General features: G+C 48.2%; 1 protein-coding gene across 4 annotated transcripts in view; it reads left to right on the top strand.

Annotated features, from left to right (window-relative positions):
• Positions 1-21,700, top strand: part of LOC105565633 (zinc finger homeobox protein 3) — a 92,746-nt gene that overhangs the window by 17,428 nt on the left and 53,618 nt on the right. The gene's annotated exons all lie outside the window — the stretch shown is intronic.

Raw genomic sequence — 21,700 nt, 5'->3', positions numbered from 1 at the left:
AAAAGACTCGGACTCTGACTCGGAATTATAAATGTATCCGGCATTGAACATGTTTTAGCATTAGAATTACTTTATCTTCATTATTATGTCTTAGCTTCCCCGTAGATCAGGATCATGTCAGCTTAATCTCGGCAGTCGATGCCACGTTTGCTAAATGACTTTATGATCCTCAATAAAAATTTCACATTAATAGAGGACATTCTTGGACTGCAGAAAAGCACCGATTTAATAAGCCTAGCACCCTGGTACATATGTTGAAAGACTAATTGATAACTCAATTATCAATTATGTAGTCGGCGTGATTTCATTAACCGCCGTCACCTATTCCATATATTCATTGACATTCTTTATAATTTGCTTTTGCCGTTAAACCATTAAATCATTGCCGTTTGACGCCTACATCGGAATAACGCATTCCGCTTGCTATGTTCGTTTCAAAGGCGTCCAGGGAATAATCAAGGAGATCGTTATATAGGCCAAAGAATTCGAGAGAATGAAACGTGTCCTTTTGTGAGTAAGAGTAGGGGGCCACCAGATAGGAATTAGCATGCCGCGACGCGAATCGTCCTTTTTCCCCGACGTCAGGTATCCCCGCGGCCTTCGTGTATTCGCCTTTAATCCCTTTGAATTCGGCGAGTGGGACCGCTCTCTTTCTCTCTTTTGGCCAACTTTGGGACCGCGTTGTGGCGAGGGAGGACCACGAAATCGGTTTCCTCTCACCTTTCGCCCGCGCCTGTCTCCTTGGTGTCCTGTCCCAGGCCATATGTTACCCGATCCACGGTCTAGCTATTAATTATATCGATCTATATAGGCTGCGCGTAGTTAACGGCGGCAGCGCGTGAACCAGACCCAGTGACGCTTTATGGTCGTTTTCTTCCTCCCCTTCGTGTTCTCTTTTACTCTATCTTCTCTCTCTTTCTCTCTCCTATTCTGCTTCTCTCTCCGACGTCGAAGTGAGAACCTAAAAAAGCCGGAGCTTCACGCATTGCGCAGAAATACATAAAACCCGACCAAAGGCATAAATCATTAGGGCCGATGTAGCGAAACTATTACGTGACTCATGCCTGGGGATCCAGAGAAGTGAAGGGGAAGGAGAAAAGGAGATAGCGTGGATTATACGAAAAAAAAAAACGTGTGAAGGGTAGTGGTACGTTTCCTAGGGGTACCTAACCGTCAGTGAAGCTCCAGTTAGCAGATTATTCGAGTCGTTTCAGCCAGATTTCTGTTGATCTCCTTAATAACGTCCTTCATTGTATTACGTACAGATCACTTCGGTCGTATGATTTTTCTCGAACAATATTACATTTCGAAAAACAAATTGAGGAAAATTTCAGGACCCAGTCTTACAATCTTTAAACTCGTTACTCATTACTTAATTTCGACAGAGAAAACAAGAATATTCTTCTTTTGAAAATATGTTTAGTCTTAACGTGAGAATCTTGAGATGACATTATATCGCGTTGAAGAAAGAAAAACTTACTTGAATACAATTTTATATAATTCAATCAAGAAGAATATATGGTTACTAATTAAGAATAATTTTCTTGAACGGAGGGGAAACAATGTTGAATAGAAAATAACATATTTTCAAATCGAAGATTATAACGATTAAAATGATTTTCAACGTCAGTGTTTTTCTTGACCATACCTGGCATTTTTAATAACGCAGAAAATTTATTGCGAAAAATATTACCTCAGCCAGGGTTTGAGCCTGGACCTCCCTACACTCTAGGCGAGCGTCTCACCAGTTCGACCACTGAGGCATGTTGCAACAAGTTTTTTTATATTATTAAAAATGCCAGGTATGTCCAGAAAACACTGACGTTCTTAATTACCGCTGGCGACACTGAAGAATATTCTGATCAGTTAAAATGATTTTATTGTCAAAATATGTATTCTTAAAGTGACAATTATAGTATTTAAATAAGACTGTAATATTGTTGGAACGTATGATTATTAAATGCTTCTAAGATTATAATATTATAGATTGTTGCGCATATACATACAAAGCAATGAGCGCGTTAATTTGAATATATAAGAGTTGATCCGACGCTAATTTTTTTTTCTGCGCATTTATGACACGTAGGTCTCTGAGAAAACTCACGAGGTACTTGTCACACGCGACGCACACGTCGTCGTGACAATTTTTAATTAGGTTCTTGCGGTGTATAATCAACTTGCATCGCTGTTTACTCGACTGGACGTTGATAGAAAAATGTGTGGACGAGCTCGCTAAAGAGACTCATGACTTTCGTTTTCCTCCGTACCGCGTGTACGCCACGGCGTTGCGTCATCCGGAGAAAGAAGAGGATCGTAGACGCCGTAAAGTATCGATTCGCTCTCATACACGGCAGAAGTGAGTCCGGCGCAGCCGGGGACCGTCAGCACCGTCACTTTCTCCGCGAACGTGTAGCAGACGGTAGACATACCACCGAAGGTTCCCTTGGACCCTCGGTGCCGCGCGCAGGCTTCACCGAGAGGCGTCCGCTGGGAGAGGAGCCGGCGCGGAACGAGAGTCACGAGATAACCGCTCGTGGATAATCTAGTAAAAGTAGCGGAGAGCGCGGGGCTCCCCTCCCCCTCCTCCGGTGTTTGTCGAAGGCGCTACTGGAATCCGGTAAAAAAACTCGCCGGTCGGCTACCGGCCACTCTAATGCCTCGCTATAATGCGCCGCGTTATTTCCAACCGTCCAGCCACGCCGATCCCTCCGGTAGAGGCATCCCTCGTGACGCGCTACCTTTGGCCCACATATCATCACCTCGTTTCGGGCACGATTGAAGAAGCGACCGACGCGCCCGCGAAGCACGATCACGTTTCTCGTACGATCGCGACGGAGTTTGAAGACCCAATTTTTGCCAGACCCTTTAAACCCTCGCTTGTGCAATCTGAAGTCTAGTGGAATAATCATGTATATAAAAAAAAATTGTTAGGCTGGCAGATGATTTATTTATCCGACGTTTCGACCGTACGGGTTGTGGTCCTTTTCAACACTGAGAAAAAGATATCAATTGGGATCTCTGCTTATTAATGAATTGGAATGTTGCCGAGTGCATTCAAGTGGGTCGCTCGTGCAATTGAACACTCATTTTTTCCACCTCCTCGCTGGCACAAAAAAAATCGTAACTCTTTCATGACCGGAACATAGAAGTGTTACAAAATTAAAAATAACTTGCAATTGATGTGCTCGCTTAAAAAAAACACCGACTGAAAACTAAAAAAAAAACAGAAAAATAACTCGACCGTGAAAGGGTTGGGAGCATAAATTTCCGGATCTATCGGTCGCGCGAGCGGCGTCGGATTCCGCTGGAAGTACGAACGTGATTGTGCGTCGGGGATGCGGCGGCGACCGAATTGTTATGACCCGAGTGCGCGAGACCGACGGTGCCATAAACTCCGCGAAGGTAACATGGCACGACGAGTTATGGCAACGATGCTGGGAGTTCCATGCATGACTCGGCACGAGGCAAGTATCCGCGGGCCTTGGGGGCCAGAGTCAAAAAAGGGGCCCCCGGTCGTTTAGTGCCTCGATGCGCACCGCTCGCTACGCCTCGCAAAAACGATCGATCGCTAATTACTAGAAACCGTCCTGATCCTTGATATGTGAAAGCCGATTATATAAAGACGATCTCAAATGTACTTAGTAAATCAGAAAGTTAACGGTATCCGGAGGCCCGAGGATGAATCAGCATGGAAATGACACGACGGAACATATTTGCGCGTTCGCAAAAATGAATGGCCGGTTATATTTACATTTCCAATTGGATTAGCCTTCTCTCTTCGTAATTTGAGGAGTGAATAATGTAGGCATATTATTTTTAACGGCCAAAGTATTATAAAGACGTCTTAAAGATAAGGGGAATCTTGGAATTTATTCACGATGGGGAATTTATTAATACCTCGTTTCGATTCGAGCGAGTTAGGTATCATCGCATTCAGCAAACCTCTAGTAAGGAAGAGAAGTAGTCGAAATCATTTCTAAGTCAACACATTTATGTTAAAGTCGAGATCTAATTTCTCTCTTATCTTACCATATGCCGCGTCCAGAAGACCTATCGTTATGTTAAACATGTCGCATGAATTTTACCAATCGCAAACATTTGGCCACTATATCCTACATCTCGTTCACGCAAAATTAATTTCCTCGAGCTTACAGTATACACGTAACTCGCGGGTCTATCATCCGTCATCATGAACTCTATAAAAAGGACCCGGTAGGCCAAGGTAAAGAGGCACACGTAGGGTCGGGTGATATAGCGTCGATGCCTGCCTTGATACCCGGGATCACTTCGCTGGTGACCGCAGCTCGCGAACCCCGGGACTCACCGACAAACTTGTCGGCGGTGGTCGACGGTGGTTGATGTTGTTGTCTGAATTATACTCTGATTATACTGCGAGCGCACGGCGGGTATGATTAAACATTAAACAACGCCATTATGCCGGGAGGAGAGGAGCAGCGCGGCAAGCCGAGGCGCACGAGACGCGGAACGCCCATGGTGGACGATGAGGAATAAGGTGGAGAAGGACGAGGGCGAGGGTGGAAGAACGTGGAAAGGGCACGACGAGAGAGAGAGAGAAAGAGAGAGAGAGCCCCCTCGTCTTCCCCGGGTGACCGCGACCGCTCGTGTCCTCCTACGAGTCGAGGATTAGCTTGTAATTCCTCGCGCGGCGCGCCGCGCCGCTGACTATCTTGCCGCGCTGGCTAGCTCTGCGGCTGGCTCGCCTAACCAGAAACAGGAATGCCAAGAAGCGTAATTAGCTATTCGCCCGCGAGAGGAGCCTATTTGCTTTACCGCATTCCACACCGCCATTCACGACGGGCGAAGTCGGTCCCGCCGCGTCGCGGAACGATCCTCGTGGCGGGATCTAACGAGAGGTTGGTAGACAAAGAGGTTCATCTCCCGTCGTCTCGATGCCAAAAAAGGTCAATTATGAAGTCTATTGGATGACAACGAAGTTGGACTAAATCGCAACAAAAATTATTGTCGAATTAATTCGAAGATTGCGGTTGGTTCTGATTGCAATTCGAGCGCGTACCAGGTCGTAACAAAGTTATTGAATACCATTTAATCGATTAAAAAGGGGGAGACATCAAGTGTATCAATTTACACTTGATCCGCGTAAATTTTTAATTGTTAAATTCAATCAGTACTTTTACTCAGGCCAGAAACGGAAGTTCTTTAACTTGAAAAATGAAAAGAACTACTTCGCGGTCATTCTATCAAGTTCGGCTTGTACGTCAGATACTTCGAGCGCATTGCTTACAACGAACTACAGGCATCCTTCTACCTTGTACGATCGTGGAAATGCTGTTTTCAAGTTATGACACGGAAGGAACGTCGGGCCTCGTCGTCGCGGGCCGTACGTGACGTCGGCACATAGTTGTTCGCCATTGCCCGCAGCTGTCTATACCGTAAATACGGTTAGTTACAGGCTGGCCTCGGTACCGCGTGACCGAGCGACGTGAATTACAAAATAACTTTGCGGACGATTTCAAACTGCCGCCCTTGCGCTTAATGCAAAGGGCGGCGCTGCCCCGAGGAGGGACGAAAAGGGAAATCGTGACATTTCTAACAGCGAGGAGAAGATACTTAACGTATCGGTTTCGCTCGACGACGTTGCTCCACGAAGCACTAGTCGATGATCTCCCGCCTGGACGTAGCGTCGGTTATTCCCCGGGTAACTCGTTCCTAACATTAGAGATTCAGTTATGAATCGATCTTTCAATAATCGAAAAACACAGTATTCTGATAACTAAGGAATTTTCCATTACAAATGCAAAGTTAATTAATCTGGGACACTAATACAACTTGGTGTTAGGAGCAGTTAGTATATTTTAAAAGACGGTTTTTGTACGAAAATTGAATGTAAACGATCACAATCACCATTTTATTTATTTGGTCACGGACCGGCTGCGTACCATTTAGGTGGCAACAATTTTCAACCGCTTTTCCGTCGACCGTGCCTTTTCCTGCGACGTGAAACCCAACGATCTGCCGTGCTGTCGTCCTAACTCGCTTATAATAACTCCACAGGCCGGTAATGATGATCCGGTCACCGCATTATTGTTTCTGCGGCAGGTTGCCCGCACGTTCCTCTCGACAATTATTTGGATAATTCACCGCCGCCATTATTACACGATACAACGGACGTGTGACACAAGTAAATTATACGTTACGACCCAGACAAAAATACACGCAATGCTTCGGCACGCCTCGTAAAAAATATTCAAATTTTTAAATCTCTCCCTTAGCTGTTGATAAAAAAAAACAGTTGAAAAAATTACATAGCCAGAGTGACATTAGGTGATAATATGAAAAGAAAAGGTAGTTAATCTCTTTACATTAAACGAGTTTCCCCGAGGAAACGTTGAATTCACGATTGAGAGCACGATTGTTTCTGGAACGCGTTGTAATATCATCTTCTGCAGCCAGTTATTAACAGTTACGGGGCGAAGTAATACGAATCATTATACAACGCGTGCGAGACCAAGCACAAGAGAACCTCAGAAACGTGCTCCTTTTCACGCCAGTACCACCGAAATCTTTTTCGGACATAAGTCATTCGCTAGACAGAAGAAAGGAATTAAAGATAGCTGTGATTGCCGTTGGATGGCGGCCAGAGACGCCAGACGTAACTAAGTTTTTCGAGCTTCCCGTCGATAGGAGATTCGAAGGCAGGGTACGGGAGGGGGAGGGGGGGGGAGGCTCCGTATATTAGGAATTCATATCTCCGTTGGAGGCTGAAGGAGGAGGGAGGGGTGGGTGGAGGAATGGGTAGAGGTTTCTCAAGTGTGATCAATACGGACTCATTCTTACCAGCAGCGATACTCAACCGTAAGAAAGAAGGGAACTTTAGATACGAAAGTTGCGTGTTGTTCGATAAATAAGCCAAGGGTCGGCGGAGCCAATGAAGTAAAACCAAGTCTTCTTGAGGTTGACAGATTAGCTTGGCAAGGTTGCGACACTCTTATCAAACAACGAATTATTACCCGCCGCTAACGATGAGGCCCGGGATGCTTTATAGCCGGTATTAATAACTGTTATTTAACGATCAATCATTTCGACGGTGCTTCACTGATGACCGGTTTTACGTCGGTTGACTTCAATCTTATTGTTAGCTTTAACTAATCCCTCCTGCCTCTTGTTCTAATCTAAACGTTGGGGACGGAAACACAAACGTGTTTCAATCCATTTCAATTAAATGAAACTTAGATTTCGCTGACGTCCGATTAGACAATTACGCGAGGTAAACGACTTTTGTTACCCTCGTAACCGGTGTACCTAATCGCGAAGACATGAGAACCGTCGTTAGGATATTTTTTCGCGTAACTCGAGGATTTTCCGCTCTTCCGGATAAACGAAATCGGAGTGAAATGAGCTTGTAGACATACATTAATAACCCAGAGATACGTATCTCGCGCACCCCGCCATCAGGGATAGAGAAATACATCCTCCGTATAAATGTACGAGCGGAGGATCGTACGGAGCTTGTTAAGGAAAATCGAAAACATTCTCATATCAATCCTTTCTGCTTATTTCGAAAGTATCCGCTCCGGGTTTCCAATTTCCCTTCTTCGATGCGACTTACATGACCGTCGACCCGCTGCACATTCCCCCAAGGAATCTGTCTTCCTTTCTTAAATAGGAGAATGTAAATGCTATGCTTATACATTTTGCCAGACCTTATCTAACAAGATCTCTTTGTCATTTACCAATGATAAATTCGCACCACATAGTGCACGCCTCGCCAAAAGTATCGTATACAGCGTCGCTTTAGCTACATCATTATTCGACGTGAACACTTGGTGTGAAAGACGTAGGTGTGCCTAATCGCCTAATGTCATTAATTTCGATATTTTACCGCTCGAAATTAACGAGCAGCCGCGATCCGTTTCATTATCCGCGCACGTCGTAAATTATTAGCATTATCAGGGCGAGGGCGAGAGAGGAGATTTCAGGTGGGAGGTAGGTATACGTATCTCCTCGCGGTCGCCGCGGTCTCTCACATACTTACGTCCCCGGAGAGCGCGCCTAACGTATAACTAGAGCATTCAAAGTGCAATTTGCAGAAACGTCGAGAGCCAAGTACAATTCTCCACGCCCAGGCGGATCTCGCGCGGATATCAACGTGCAACCCTGCAATCACGCGCGCTCGTAAAGACTCGCGGATCAAAATAATTACATTGCATATATTACACCGAGAGTTGCTCGCTGAACACGGAGAGTTTCGCGATTTCCACTGACGCCGGATTCACTTATTTCAGTATTTTAATAATTGCGGTACACGCGTAGCCGCTCGAACGGGCGCAGGAACAGAAAAAAAAAGGAGAAGTAGAAAGAATGCAGATAGAGAGATTTAGCGGGAGTTAGCGGGAGTTAGTGGGGAATCTGGAAGGGGGCTGCGGAGATCAAGGGGTACGAGGGAGTTATTTACTCGGCCATTTTCATACTCTGTCTCCTTATCCACAGCTTTTTTTCCTTTCATCGGACTGCACAGGGGCCTTACCCTTGCCTGCAATCTCGATAATACCCCATCGTAAGGGACACGATAGGCACCGGTAACTCGCGCTTTCTCCGTACACCACGCTTTACAGCCCGTAGACATCGAATCCTGATCAGTTAAGGTATAACGGCGTGAATAGGCAATAAGGTTCCGCGGGACACGCGAGAGTCTTGCGCGAATTGTCGTGTGAACTCGAAAATAAAACGCGTTGATCTTGATTCAGCTTTTTAGAACAAACCTGCTTCGGTAGTAAGCCGATCGCGCACGGGCTATCGCATGTTTGTCAAACTCATTTGAGAATAGTCAGAAACGGGAGAGATATCGATAAAGTTTTATATTAGAACATTTTGTCATTCAACTTCAAACGTATGATATAAGATTTTAGCGTTGCGAAATTGCCGATGCTATCTGGTTTAAGCGGAGAATTTAGTTTGGAGCGTGACTCGCTCTCTCCCTTGCTTTCAATCTGAACTTACAGAGAGCTTACAGAGAAACATATAGGCAGTTATTTGCGTTATCGGTTAAAGGCACTTGATGGTTTATTTTCTTAAATTATTCAAAGTAAACGGTAATTTTAGGCGTGTTTCACTTTTATTACGTTTGTGGCATGTTGTAGGGAGCAGGAAATATTTTCGAGCACTAAACCGAGACAATGAACAGATAGAGATAAGTGATTAAGTTATGCACAAAATGCGGATAGAGAAATCGGCGTTATTAAAATACTTGAAAACTGCCTAAAGCCCTGTAAATTCCCATCGCTGTTACGAACCTGAACGTACGAAGGCGGTAACCGAGCGAGTGCCGATGGCGAACGGTGGTCTGCGAGACTACAATTATTCCGGTACATAGTACCGATGTAATTATCCGTAATTATGCGTTTCTGGCATTGCGGGCCCTAAATGATAAATGACATCGTAGCAAGTAAAGAAGATTCCGTTTCACGCTGGACTGGCTCACAAACGTAGATTTCCCATCGGCGACATTCAAATTCGCGAAGAACGCAGGACGTTCGCGAGAAATACAAATCTTCATGGATAGTTTAGGTGGAATATTTGTCAACTTCGTCCGTGGCTCCGTAAAATTTAATGCAATAACGACCAAGCGGCGCACAATTATTTTTATCGCACAATAGAACGAATTGAAAAAGAATCGTACACTGAAAAAAATTTCTGGTTGAATATGGACGAATCAGATAATTCCTTTAGGATTTACCAGAATTCCTTTAGGATTTACCAGAATTCCTGTAATCCTACAGAAATTCTGGTAAATCCTAAAGGAATTCTGGTAAATCCTAAAGGAATTATCTGATTCGTCCATATTCAACCAGAAATTTTTTTCAGTGTACATAAAAGGAAAAAAAAGGGGGGAGACTCTTGTTTCCTCCACGTCCAAGTACTTGCTTAAACATAGTCGAATCTAACAAGGGGGAGAGAAGGAAGTTTTCGAAGGATTCCGAACAACCGTCGTCTATCGACGATATTATATGCAAGAAAAAAGAGCGACGACGACGCCGTTCGGGTTCGAAAGAAAGCGCCCCCCTCTAGTCACGATCAAAAAGAAGACGCGATCGCTAATAATATCGGTGGAAGCCCAGGAATTCGTAAAGAGGCACTCGTCTGCGTGGCGAACCGCCCGTAAATCTGCCGGCGTCACTGGCTTGAATACTCCGGGATCTGTCCTACAGCTTTGTCCGCCCGTTCGCCCGCCTTTCCGTCCGTTCGTAACATTTTGCGCGCGAAAATACAGTCCAGCCACTCTCGGTCAACGGGGAGGTGGCTCGGCGAGATTATATTAATAAATAGATCGGCGCGCGCTGCTTTAAAAATCAGGATCGCCGACGAGGCTCCGGTGTGAAAATATAAAAACGTGGCCGTTCACGGCGACGTGATCGGCACGAATCTCCCAATTGTTATAGAGTTAGTCACGGATCAGCTGATCGCGAACAGTTCCTTCGTTGTCATCCACCTTCGTCGTGGTCATCGTCACGCGTCAGACATTAGGTCGTTCCCGGAGTTGAACGAACCTAGGCCACCTAGCCGGCGATAAACGTATAGTCACCGGCTTCTTCGATCGCGGATGCCGATGGAGCGTGCACCGGCCTCTCTCATCATCGCTCGGGGCGGAATTCGGCGCGCGCGAAAAATCCGCGGCAACGGGGCAAGACGAGGTGGAACGACGACGAAGGGGTACGGGTGGAGGGGTGCAAGGGGAAGCCGTCGGCTACGCCCCTGAAAAGAGGTGGTCGCCATCCGCGGTAGGAAGGAAGCGCAAATACTGGGATTGGTTCTCGCGTACGCGAGACAGAACTCCGGGTCTCGGTACGCGTGGAGAGTGCCCGCGACGTGACTCCTTCTCCACCTTACCGGGTCCTCCTCCTCCTCCTCCGCCGCCGCCGCCGCCGCCGCCGCCGCCGACGTCGCTGTCCTCCGCCGATCACCCCCCTCCCCCTGTCCTCCTCCGCTGCCACCTCTTCCTCCTCCTTCTCCTCCTGCAACCGCACCTTGGTGGGGACAGATTCGCTCCTCGCGCACTACGAATCCGCGTTGGCGCTATACATTTCTGTCCACTTACGCCGTTTCCTCGCCTACCGCTCGGAGAAGCCTCAAGGACTCGGAATCGGCAGAAAACGAGATCGACCCACCGGGAGACGCGTTAACCCTTTAACCCTCGCGTGTCAACCCCCTTTCCGCGGCGATATTAATCATCGTAGATTAAACTGTCTCATGACCGAATGGTGCAGCTCGTCGTTCTTTGTCAGCCCGCCATTAGGCTTCGGCGAACTGTGGAATGAGCGATTTTATTTTAAACAATCGAATACCCAGTGGAGAGGATCAAGTATTCTGGCGAAGGCGAATGAAACGATCAGAGAAATGCAGATCGGGAATAAAAACCGGCGACTTGAAATTCCGACGCTGTCGATATCGGGGACATATTTCGCAGGTTTTTATTTACGACAGAATTTCGAGCCGATAATTGAATTTGTTTGTTGCCTCCGAGAACACAAAGGTATAATCGAGGATACTCGCGCTACAAAGTTGATTAGTTCACGTAACTCTCGACAGCTGCTAACGGTTGATGCATTATCGATGGGAAATCTTATATACACATACACGAAAGGAAAATGGCGACGCCGCGCGGCAATCGCGAGCCTGTCGATAGTTATCTCTCTTTCTCCCTCGCTCTGCAGGCTTACTGGTCCGCTGATGTTTCCAAGCGTGTTAGCCGTGTAGGAAGTAATATGTCGATAGAAAATCGAAGATATTGCCTCCTCGTGTTTATATCGAGGTTCGTGGGAATCGCTACATGAAGCTGCGGAACGGAGCCGACCGGAATGGAACATCAATCCCCTCGCCCGTCGTCGCAATTAAACAATTTTAATGAAATTCACTGACACGTGGAGGCGATACGGCTTGCCTCAATGCGCAGATCGCAATCTCTTCTGCGAATGTATAATCAAAGCTCACCTTCATGCTGATTGGCTGATCAGATTACGTCGGCAATGCTAAGTAAGCATTCGCGGCAGATAATTACGACTACCTATAATTTTCTCTGCAATTACCCCAACAATGTTCGACGCTAATGCAGAGATGATCCCGCGAACGTCACGAACTATCGTTTAGAAAATATTATCATTTCGTGGATACGAGCAATAATTCAGTTTATGCCTTTTTTTTTTAAACGTTCGACTAGTCCCGATGTCTCCCCTGCTACTTTATTAAGCACAAAGACAGTCTCCCTTTCTCGAAGATGGTCTCACGAACTAGATTACGATCTCCGTCTCCCCGTTGCGCCGTCGGCGACAAAGTACCTTCGTTTACAGACAGCGAGGCGGCGGCCGTTGAAAACGCAGTGCGGAATGGGACGGCCATTGTTCGTCGGCGGGACCCCGGGTGGAACGGGAAAGATTTCTGGATGTTGTAACAATTTGGATCCTAGAAACACCTGGTCGGGTGGCACTGTCTCGCGATCATGCGGCGAGCATAATGCCGCCGGGCCACAGAGAGAAGGTCCTTCCAAGCACACCCCCGATATACGACGGAAGCGTAGATGACAAAGCATTTTCTCGCCCGAAACGCGACACAAAGGGCCCTCCCGATTCCCGGGATTATCCAGGGTGCCCCCAAAGAAGGGCAAGACAGAGAGGAGACGCGATGCTCGTTCGAGGGTCTCGTGTTCCAGCTCGATCTTCTTAATGCGCGCGCGGGTGTCGTATGGCCGCGCGCGCGCGCGCACTGAATGTTTTTCAAGAATTGCCGGATGAAAGATGAAGAGAGAAAGTACTGGGACCGTGTCTGATTATGCGCATTGATTACGGCCGGAAATCGGCGATGACACGCCCACTCGACACCCGAGTCCATTTTTCTAGCAGCTCTTAGGAGCAACCTTGATGAAAGCACATTGTCGCCCGAGTAACCCAATTAACAACGGCCACGGCTACGAGACGGTGGTCCATTCTCGATCCAGAATTCCGTTTCACCGAAAATGCGTCTCCTTCCGCGTCACCCAGCGAGCGGGAGGAAATTATAATTGAGTTCGAGATTAAAAGTTTGTCCTTATTATGCTCGGTGCGGAGGATCGGAAAGAGCGCGGACCCGGGAGTGGCGGGAGGGATCCAGTTTTTACCAGCCCCCCCGTTGGGCGCGGAGTCAACCGTCAGCCCGATCTTGATGTATCTCCTCTACCCGAGCTTGCCCGTTGGCTTTTCATTCGGCCGATCCTGCCTCCATTTATATCGCATTACGAGACCCAGCTCCTTGGAATCCACCGAGGCTGCCCAGAGACCCAGACCCACTGGTCCTCTTGTCTCCCGGCCGAGGCGCTCCCTGCGCACCGTCTTCGAAATGAGTCAGGTCAGGACCGGGGTCACCAGTTTCCCAAAGTGAAAGACTGAACTGATGGATCGGAAGATGTATAGGTGTATTGATCTCAGCTCGCGGCAAGAAATATTGTCGTGAGAGCTTACGTTACAGTAGTGGATTTAGGATACATTCATAACTATAATCATTAAGCACCGGATGTATCTAACAATAACGTAAGAACTCTGGGGATTGCAATGAAAAATTTATCTCGCACATTAGTAGCGATTAAATTTTGAGAATAATATTACGTAGATCGATCTAACCGACTCAAAATTCTAAGACATATTGTATCAGTAATATCTAGATTTGCAAGCGTTTCGCCAGATGGCGATTTGTACGTCGAAAAATTTTTCCACTTCTCATTTTTCAAGGCAAATGTTCCTCGCATTAACGTAATGACACTTCGTAACGGCGACGACACTATTATTCTCGGAGTAACAGGCTCACCGCCAGTGATCAAGAGGAGTTTAATGATCATCCTCGGATTGTCTTTGGGGGGTTGCGAGTCGAGGTAAATTGGATCCCAATTTTAGCGCGATGACAAATGACTCGCGAGTCTACGGGAATGTTTAATGCGGTACCATCTGTGCTCCGGGCTGGTGCAGGAAGCAAAACGTAATGTTTTGCGCCAAAAAGAAAGAAGAGAGAGAGAGAGAGAGAGAAAAGTTGTGCGAGAGGAACTGGATAACGAAAAAAAACAGATAATGCGAGCAAAATTGATAATGCCGCCGGATGTAAACCATTACATTCTCCCTCCACCTCTCTCTCTCTCTCTCTCTCTCTCTCTCTCTCGTCTACTTCTGAAATTTTGGCGACGGTATCTCAGCCAAGAGGGACGTGCGAAATCGATTCGCGCCTCGATATTTTCTTAAAGTGCGAGCACAAAAATCGCGCGGTCCACGCTTGCTAAACCGGTTTGCAAAAACGACGACGTAATGGTAGGCAACGAACGAGGGTGAACTTCTTGTTCGCGAATTTTAATCCACCTTGTTTTGTACCACGACGCTCGCTATCAGAAACCTGTTAATTTGCTGTCAACGCACGAAGGGAGAGTCATTTTGTGTTGCTGCCCGCAACAAGGCTGAATTTCTTATTGTTCCAAGGCAGCAATGTAATTAAAGTTAGACATGTGTTAAGGGCCGTGATTTAACACTAATAAATAAGAGCTAATCCATTAAATAAAACTTATGAAAAAATAGTAATTATTACTTTCATTAAAATATAGTAATCTTCTGTCTCTCTCTCTGTATGATACAAACATAAATGTTCTTTATATACTGCATGAAAAGGACAATTGTTGAATTCTGAATCTTCTTCGAAACCTAAACATTTAACATGAAATACAACTCGTTTGTATTGAACGCAAGACAATTCAGGGTCGATCTGATCGACTCGGCAGCTTCATTGTTTTTCTTCGGAATTATATCCGAGCCCGCGGTGAGGTCAGGGACGCGAGATGAGGATACGCGATTGGAGCGGCCCCATACAAATCTTTCGAGCATCCGCGGTACTTTAACGCAGTGCACGAGGCGAGCTATTAGCGGCGAGGGACAATGTCTTTCGCATGTACACCCTGTGAGACCTCGGTTGTCGTCCCTCGTCCGGAATTCGGCGGGACTCGGTTGAATCTGCCCGCGATTCGCCTTGATTTACGCGGTGTGTCCATACTTATTTATATTTCGAACGTTTAGTGCATACAGCAGTGATCTATGACTCGCATTAACTGACTCTTGTTAAACAGGGCCCCGGGGCCAATGGTTCGACGATTCTATGGTTCTGGGTGCCGGGTGCGTTCCCTTCCTCCATTCCAACAGACTTCCCTTCGTCTCTTTCTTTCGAAAGCCCACGCTCTCGCTCTCTCTTTCTCCCTTTCTTTTTCTTCCTTCACCGTGCTTCTCATCCCGCTTCCCTCACCTCTTCCCCCCCCCCCCCCTCGTGTCCTCTCGCCTCGCAACGCTGACCGCGCTCCATGACCTGACCCTTCATAAACTAGGGCCCAACTGTGCTATATTTTAAATGCATATAGACGTAGGCGTGCATGCGCGTTAAAATAAATACAACAAGTACCGGCGCGTATCGGTTCGGGTATAAACGCGGGCCCTCCGACACCTCGTTCGTCCCGAAGAGAAAAAGAAAAGAATCGCGGGGAAAGGAACGGGAGAAGACGCGTACCCAGAGAGCACCGTAGCCTCCTTCTCATCGCCAGCAGGCACCGCGCGCGCGGATTCCGACACATCCTAGACATTCCAAAGCAGTTGAGCCTCGCGTCGCTCCTCTCTCCAGGACGTTGCGGCCAGGAGAGAGAGAGAGAGGGGGGGGGGGGACTTTGATTAGAGAAATTAATGGCCTGGCGATCTTTCCTAATGAACTCCGCGGGTACCACTTTAAGAACTTAATCCTTTCAAGAGCAATGATTATAATGCATAACTACTTTCTTAATCTCTTTTTCTAATCGTAATTTCATTCGAGCATTACCTGGCTGCAGTTGGAGAAAATTACTCGGCACAATTTGCAAACATAACGCGCGTAAGCCTTGATAATCAACATTGTTAAAAACATTATCAATAATTCCATAATTTATTACCACACACAAATAGAAAGCTAGTTGCGCGAACTACAGTACCTGAACATTTCAAAATGAATTTTTTAATCGGCGGCTCACTCTTCGTGACATACATGAAATGTTTAATCGAATCGGCTAATGTTCAAGATCAGTTCTATATCCAGAGACGTTCAGGCGGCATCGCTAGGGAATATTCCATTTGTACGTTCTATTTCTATTTCCTCCCGTTTCAAAGTGTATCCTTGCAATTCAGTTTTTCTAAGGCAGATGGAGATGAATTAACGCTCGGAAGAGCCGAGATGCATTCGTGTGCTGGTCGCTACACGAGCGCGCCGTGATACAGACTCCAAGCTGTCTGGGCTCCCTGGTGAATCCTCGGATCGCCTATATCCCCCTCTCGCTTTATTGCCGCTCCAACCTTTTTTTTTCCTCTTCCCGCTCCGTCTCGCTCTCTCCCGCTCTCTTCCTTTCTCCCTACCCGCCGGCCCTTGTCTCTCTCCAGCGGGTCCTCGGATTCTCGCCGCTTGGCGGCATCGCCAAGGTTCCAACGTGAAGAACGAGAGGGACGCGACACGAAAGAAAAGGGACTCGGGAGCTCGGCCGTGTAAAAACTTTGGGCTACCTAGTTCTCGCCGCGGTGCGTGTCCGCCGGGTTCGATCTACTTAAAACTCACCGGGAGCGAGTGAGTTGGGGGGGGGGGAGGGGGCCGGCGTCTTTCGAGAGTGATCCTCGTCGGCTCCCCGTGATCGGAGAGCCGTATATAACATGAAGAGGAGCGGTTATCCGATGCCGCGCATGGTACCGCGTACGATCCTTGAGATCCTCGGCGCAGCAACGCCGTTCCGCGAAACGGGATAAAACGAGACTAGGGTGCACCGGGGATCGCAACGCGCGTATTGTCTGACGCATTACGCCCGTGCGACCAGGGTCCACGCTAAATCTCGGGCAAGATTTCGTCCCGCCAGGTTTATCGCGTAAATTACGAGCGTGTTACCGAATCCGCTCGGAGCGGACAGGAAGAAAGAGGGAGGAGAGAAGGAGCCGGGAACGGGAGGAGTGGCGGGGACGTTTCGGGGACATCGCAGTCGGGTTTTATCGTGAGGAGTATCACGAGGAACGGCGGGACGTCTGAATCGAGAGTGCATCCGGTCATAAGCCGGTATTCCTTCGCGCGGGAGGTAACTCGATTAAGGGAGAATCGCGCGCGTTCTCTCTTTCTCTCTCCCTCTCCGGCACGCGAGGAGAGCGAACGCAGGGGCAGGGGAGGTGGGACACGAGAAGCGAAGTCTCTTCGAAGACACCACGGTTGAAGTGGTGGCAACACGGTGGTGCGCGACGACGACGACGACGACGACGACTTCCTCGAAGGAGAGAGAGGGCGCGGTTATACCGCGAGGAGGAATCCCGCGGTAACACATGGAAGGATAGAGTTATTTATTGTTATGGCCGCCTGCAGCACGGCGTCCTCGTTGTGTGTGGGTGTCAGGGGAAGAGGGGGAGACTCGAGAGGGGGCCTCCGCTTCGGCCGGATTCTTTTTCCTTCTCTCTCGCTGCATCTCCTCTTCCTTGCCCACCTTGTCTCGCGCCCCGCACTCTCTGCCGAGCACTTCGGTATCTACAAATACAGATACCAGGCTTTCTCTCTCTCTTTCTCGGTGCCATAACACAGCCACTCGAAGCCAAGGAACCACTATACTCTCGTCCTCTTCGTCACGCCGTACCTCCTTTACCGCGTTCTCTGTCAAGGCCCTTCTGTAGCGTACGTATGCAACGGGCCGCCCACTCCCGGTATACCCCGCTGGGTGTCCAACACCTACCTACATGGCCGCGGCACAACTGTATCCGTCCGGCTGACCCGGTCCACACACCACGACCGTCGCCAACACCTCCGCCGCCGCCGTCGCCGCCGCCGCCGTCGCCGCCACCGCCGCCGTCACGCGGGCCGCACTAAATTTATCCCCCCGAACGACTTTATTACGTTACCCCGAACGTTTAATACGAAATTATTACTTAGGCCGGACTCTCTGGCGGCGACGAGAAGGGGGCAAGAGGCCCAAACGGGGGTCGAGACGGTGGGAGCAACTTTGATTTACGCGCCAGTAAAAACTGCCTATCCGGAGAGCAAGGACCTCGCGAGGTTTCACCGACCGGGGGCCCTTCCGAGTGTTTCGAAGCGATTTTTCTCAAGCTGCGCGAGCTCGAGACACACATTTCCGATCAAGAGCTTATGTAGACCTTAATGATGGACCCAACGGGAAGAAGTGAAGGATCTCCTCTCCCAAGTCGAAGCTTGACGACGACGACGACGATTCGCGCTGCAATCGAAAGTCGAAGCGTAAGGTAGAGGGAGAGAAACACCTCTATTGCCACGGTTGGTTCACGACTCACGTTGCACGTGCGAAATCGAACAGCGTCACGACGCTGTCTGCAACGAGCGCCGGTAATGGTCGAAGAAGACTACGAGCTCGCGCTCGCGGTCGTGTCGGGAGTCATGAGTTCCGCTCGAGCGTCGAATGCTGAAGAAAGAGAGAGAGAGAGAGAGATTTTTACGAGTCTGGCTGAGGTTAGTCTCTGGGTTCGACTCCTCGCGGTGGAGTTATAATTTACAGCCCTCTTGCTTCGGTCTCTCACAGCCTCTCTTTCTCCGGCTCGCGGACTCGCGCCCTTCTCTTCTTCTCCATCCCGTCTCTTCTCGCTTCGCGTTCGCGTCGCCCTTCCTTCCGCCTCTCTTGCGTATGATCGCGCGCGCAAGCAGACGCTGGTGCCTAAGCCGGCGAGCATCACGGCTTAATGGTGTCTGTGCGTCCGTCTGTCCGTCCATTCGTTCGTTCGTCCGTCTCTACCCGTCGTCCCCTGGCTCCTTTCGCGCTCGAGAGTACGTGTGGGTTGTTAGTCGGCCAGTTTATGCTCGGCTCGCCCGCATGCCCTTCCTACTGCGTTTGCTTCTCTTCGTTTGCAAACTCTGCCTCTCTTTCCTATCTCTTTCCTTTTTTTCTCCCTTGTCTCCGTGATCGGCTGTCCCGCGCTCCGCTTTCTCGGCGAAAGACGTCGGAAAGGGTAACGAAAGACGTCGGGGCAGCGCCTCGCCAATGTTGCAATAGAGTCTAGAAATCGGCAACTGTTGTCTTTTCCACGTTAGCTTGCAAGATTACGAAGCTGAGAAAGATTCAGGACTGGAAGTACATCACCGATGCTGTACTCTCCAGCGTGACGTAATCGAAACCTCCTTGAAGAAGCTGTACGATTTAATTAGTTGGAAATATTTTGTAATTGGGTTAAAATAGAGATTATGATGAGATTAGATATGAGAGAATATTATAGAATATCCTATTATTTCATTACTGGTCGATTGTGTGTACTTGGATCTTCTTGGTTTAGAATACCAAAAAATGAAACTATTAACGATTGAAGACCCTATCGAGAATAATCGACGGGTCTAGCGAACAAGTCTGATAATGCAAAGGTCGAGGCACTATCATTACGTGAATTTAAAATGGATTTCACTTGTATTTCCTAACTTCGGAAGTAAACCTTCGAAAGTGCCTAAGTGCGGTTCTCGAAATCCCCATCAAACGTATCGAAAATTAGAGCAACAAGTGTGTACAAATGTACCCGAGCGAATAAAGGACGTTTCCTCTAGTAAAGAAATGATCTCGAGCGTCTCTTGAATTTTCACGACGACGTGCGAAGGAGCTCACTGATAACCGCGAGCTCCCCGTTCGACTCGCCATTACGTCACGCTGGACTCATAGATCCACAGGATCCGTAGCTTCGCGTACGCGCGACGAAGAAATGAACGATGAGGTTGAGCAATGATCCGCTACCAGCCGACAGTCACATTGTTACGGCGGACGGTGTATAGCGCGTAACCGGGATACGCCGTGAGCGCGGGACCGTGTACCAAGTGTTGTTACGTAGGTGTACCCGATGGGTCGGCAGGGAGGGTGGAGGGAGCGAGCGAGCGAGCACAGGAGGCAAGGAAACCGACTTGGAAGAGAGCGCGGAGCCTCCGTGGTAGCGTCGGTAACTCCGGCGGGCGACGCGTCGTAAACTTTCGCCTCCATCGGCGAGCGCCTTCGCGCCTTCCTCGTCCCACCTCCGTCGCCTCTTCTCCCTCTTCCGCCGCCAGCCTCACCGCCGCTTCACCTCGCGATCTGCCTTCTTCCTTTTTCACTGCCTCTTCCACCACACCGCTCCGGGACCGGGTACGCGTACCCTCGCTCCCCCACGCACAAACACCTCGGACGCCCTCCTATTCTTCTCGCGCTCTCGCGTATGATTCAGCCTCGCTTCGGTTAAACGCTTATGCAGATTGCCGATAGTAAACGGCCGCCCGGACAGAAATAGAGGCAGCGCGGCTGCTGCGGACGGGGACGACGGAGGCGACCGGACGTACCAGCGGAAACGCGTTTCGTAGACCCGCCCGCCCGGTCCGGACCCCGGGGTATGCGTGTGTTGCGCGTCCGCACGTTTGTGGGTGGTACACTCGTCAGATGGGAATCCACACGCAGTGGACGTTCCGGTTGAAGGTGATGACATAAAGAAAGTCCGGGACGGATCCTCTGGGCGTGCATACTGCAGCACGACCGCGGTAAACCCCTCCGCGGACCCCGTGCGGGGCGACCCCCGGATTACGGGGGTTCATAACTCTCAGCGCGGGAATATCGTAAATTATCATCTTACGCGTCGCGATTCCCGGGTATGAAGATAACGAGTGAGTCTATCCGCGGAGACGATAGACTGCGAAGGACAGAGTAAATTTTCCAGAGGTAACTAACTCCCTCGCGCGTACTTTCCATTTATGTTTTATTGATGCACGAGTGCGATATGTTGCACGACGGAGCGGAGATGTCCGGGCGTGCGTTCGCATCGAGTCAGAATAATGGCTTATATTATCAATCTCCAGATACAAATGTATCCGTAATGGATCGGATAAGAAGGACCCCGCGAGGCTCAAAGTTCGAATCACGTCGTAATTGGAGCAATGAAACAATGCTGAACTGTTTTTACACTAACTGATAAGCTCCTTTGAGACAAAAAATTATTAATTATGATAGGAGCGATTCGATCCCGTCATTACATAATATAGATGCTTTCTCAATACCTTTCCAAGTATCCGATGATTGCATACGCGTGTCCAAAGAATCCAAGAGAATTGGAGTAGCTGAACATCGACATGAATCTCCCACAACTCTGACCACACCGTTACAGTGGGGAAATTAAAGAATCCCCGTACTTATCCGTAACACACATCAACGATGCGGTATAAGTCCGTATTTTAAATGATAATTCAGCGCACTAACAATTAATTTGTATTGTCATTGAAAAGGGTTACCTTCAGTAACCGAAACGTCTGACATACTCTCTGAAGTTCTTGGAGTTAAAATAGAACCGCCGAGTGAAGTGTTGACTCTATTGGGGCAAATCTTTGCTTTATTAGAATGAATATTTACTCCAATAGAGCGAATATTTCACTCCGTGGTTCTATTTTCACTGCAAAAACTTTAGAGAGTATTAAGGGGATGCTGGAGTGGTTTGATTTACCGACAGAGTCGGATACCGTTTTTGCGTTTGTAAATCTTATTATTTGCATTTATGTACAAACTAATACCAGACCCAAGTGTAGAATGCATAGTAGAACATTTTCATATAAAAAACATTGAGGTTTGAAGTCTAATTCGTATCGCATTATGTATTACAAATATTGCAATACATAATGCGATACGAATTAGACTTCAAACCTCAATGTTTTTTATATGAAAATGTTCTACTAT

Source organism: Vollenhovia emeryi, unplaced genomic scaffold, assembly GCF_000949405.1.
Source record: "Vollenhovia emeryi isolate VEMERY1.0 unplaced genomic scaffold, V.emery_V1.0 DF939150.1, whole genome shotgun sequence".
NCBI classification, from domain to species: Eukaryota; Metazoa; Arthropoda; class Insecta; order Hymenoptera; family Formicidae; genus Vollenhovia; species Vollenhovia emeryi.
The sequence above is the reverse complement of the archived record's forward strand: the minus strand, read 5'-3'. Positions and strand labels throughout refer to the sequence as shown.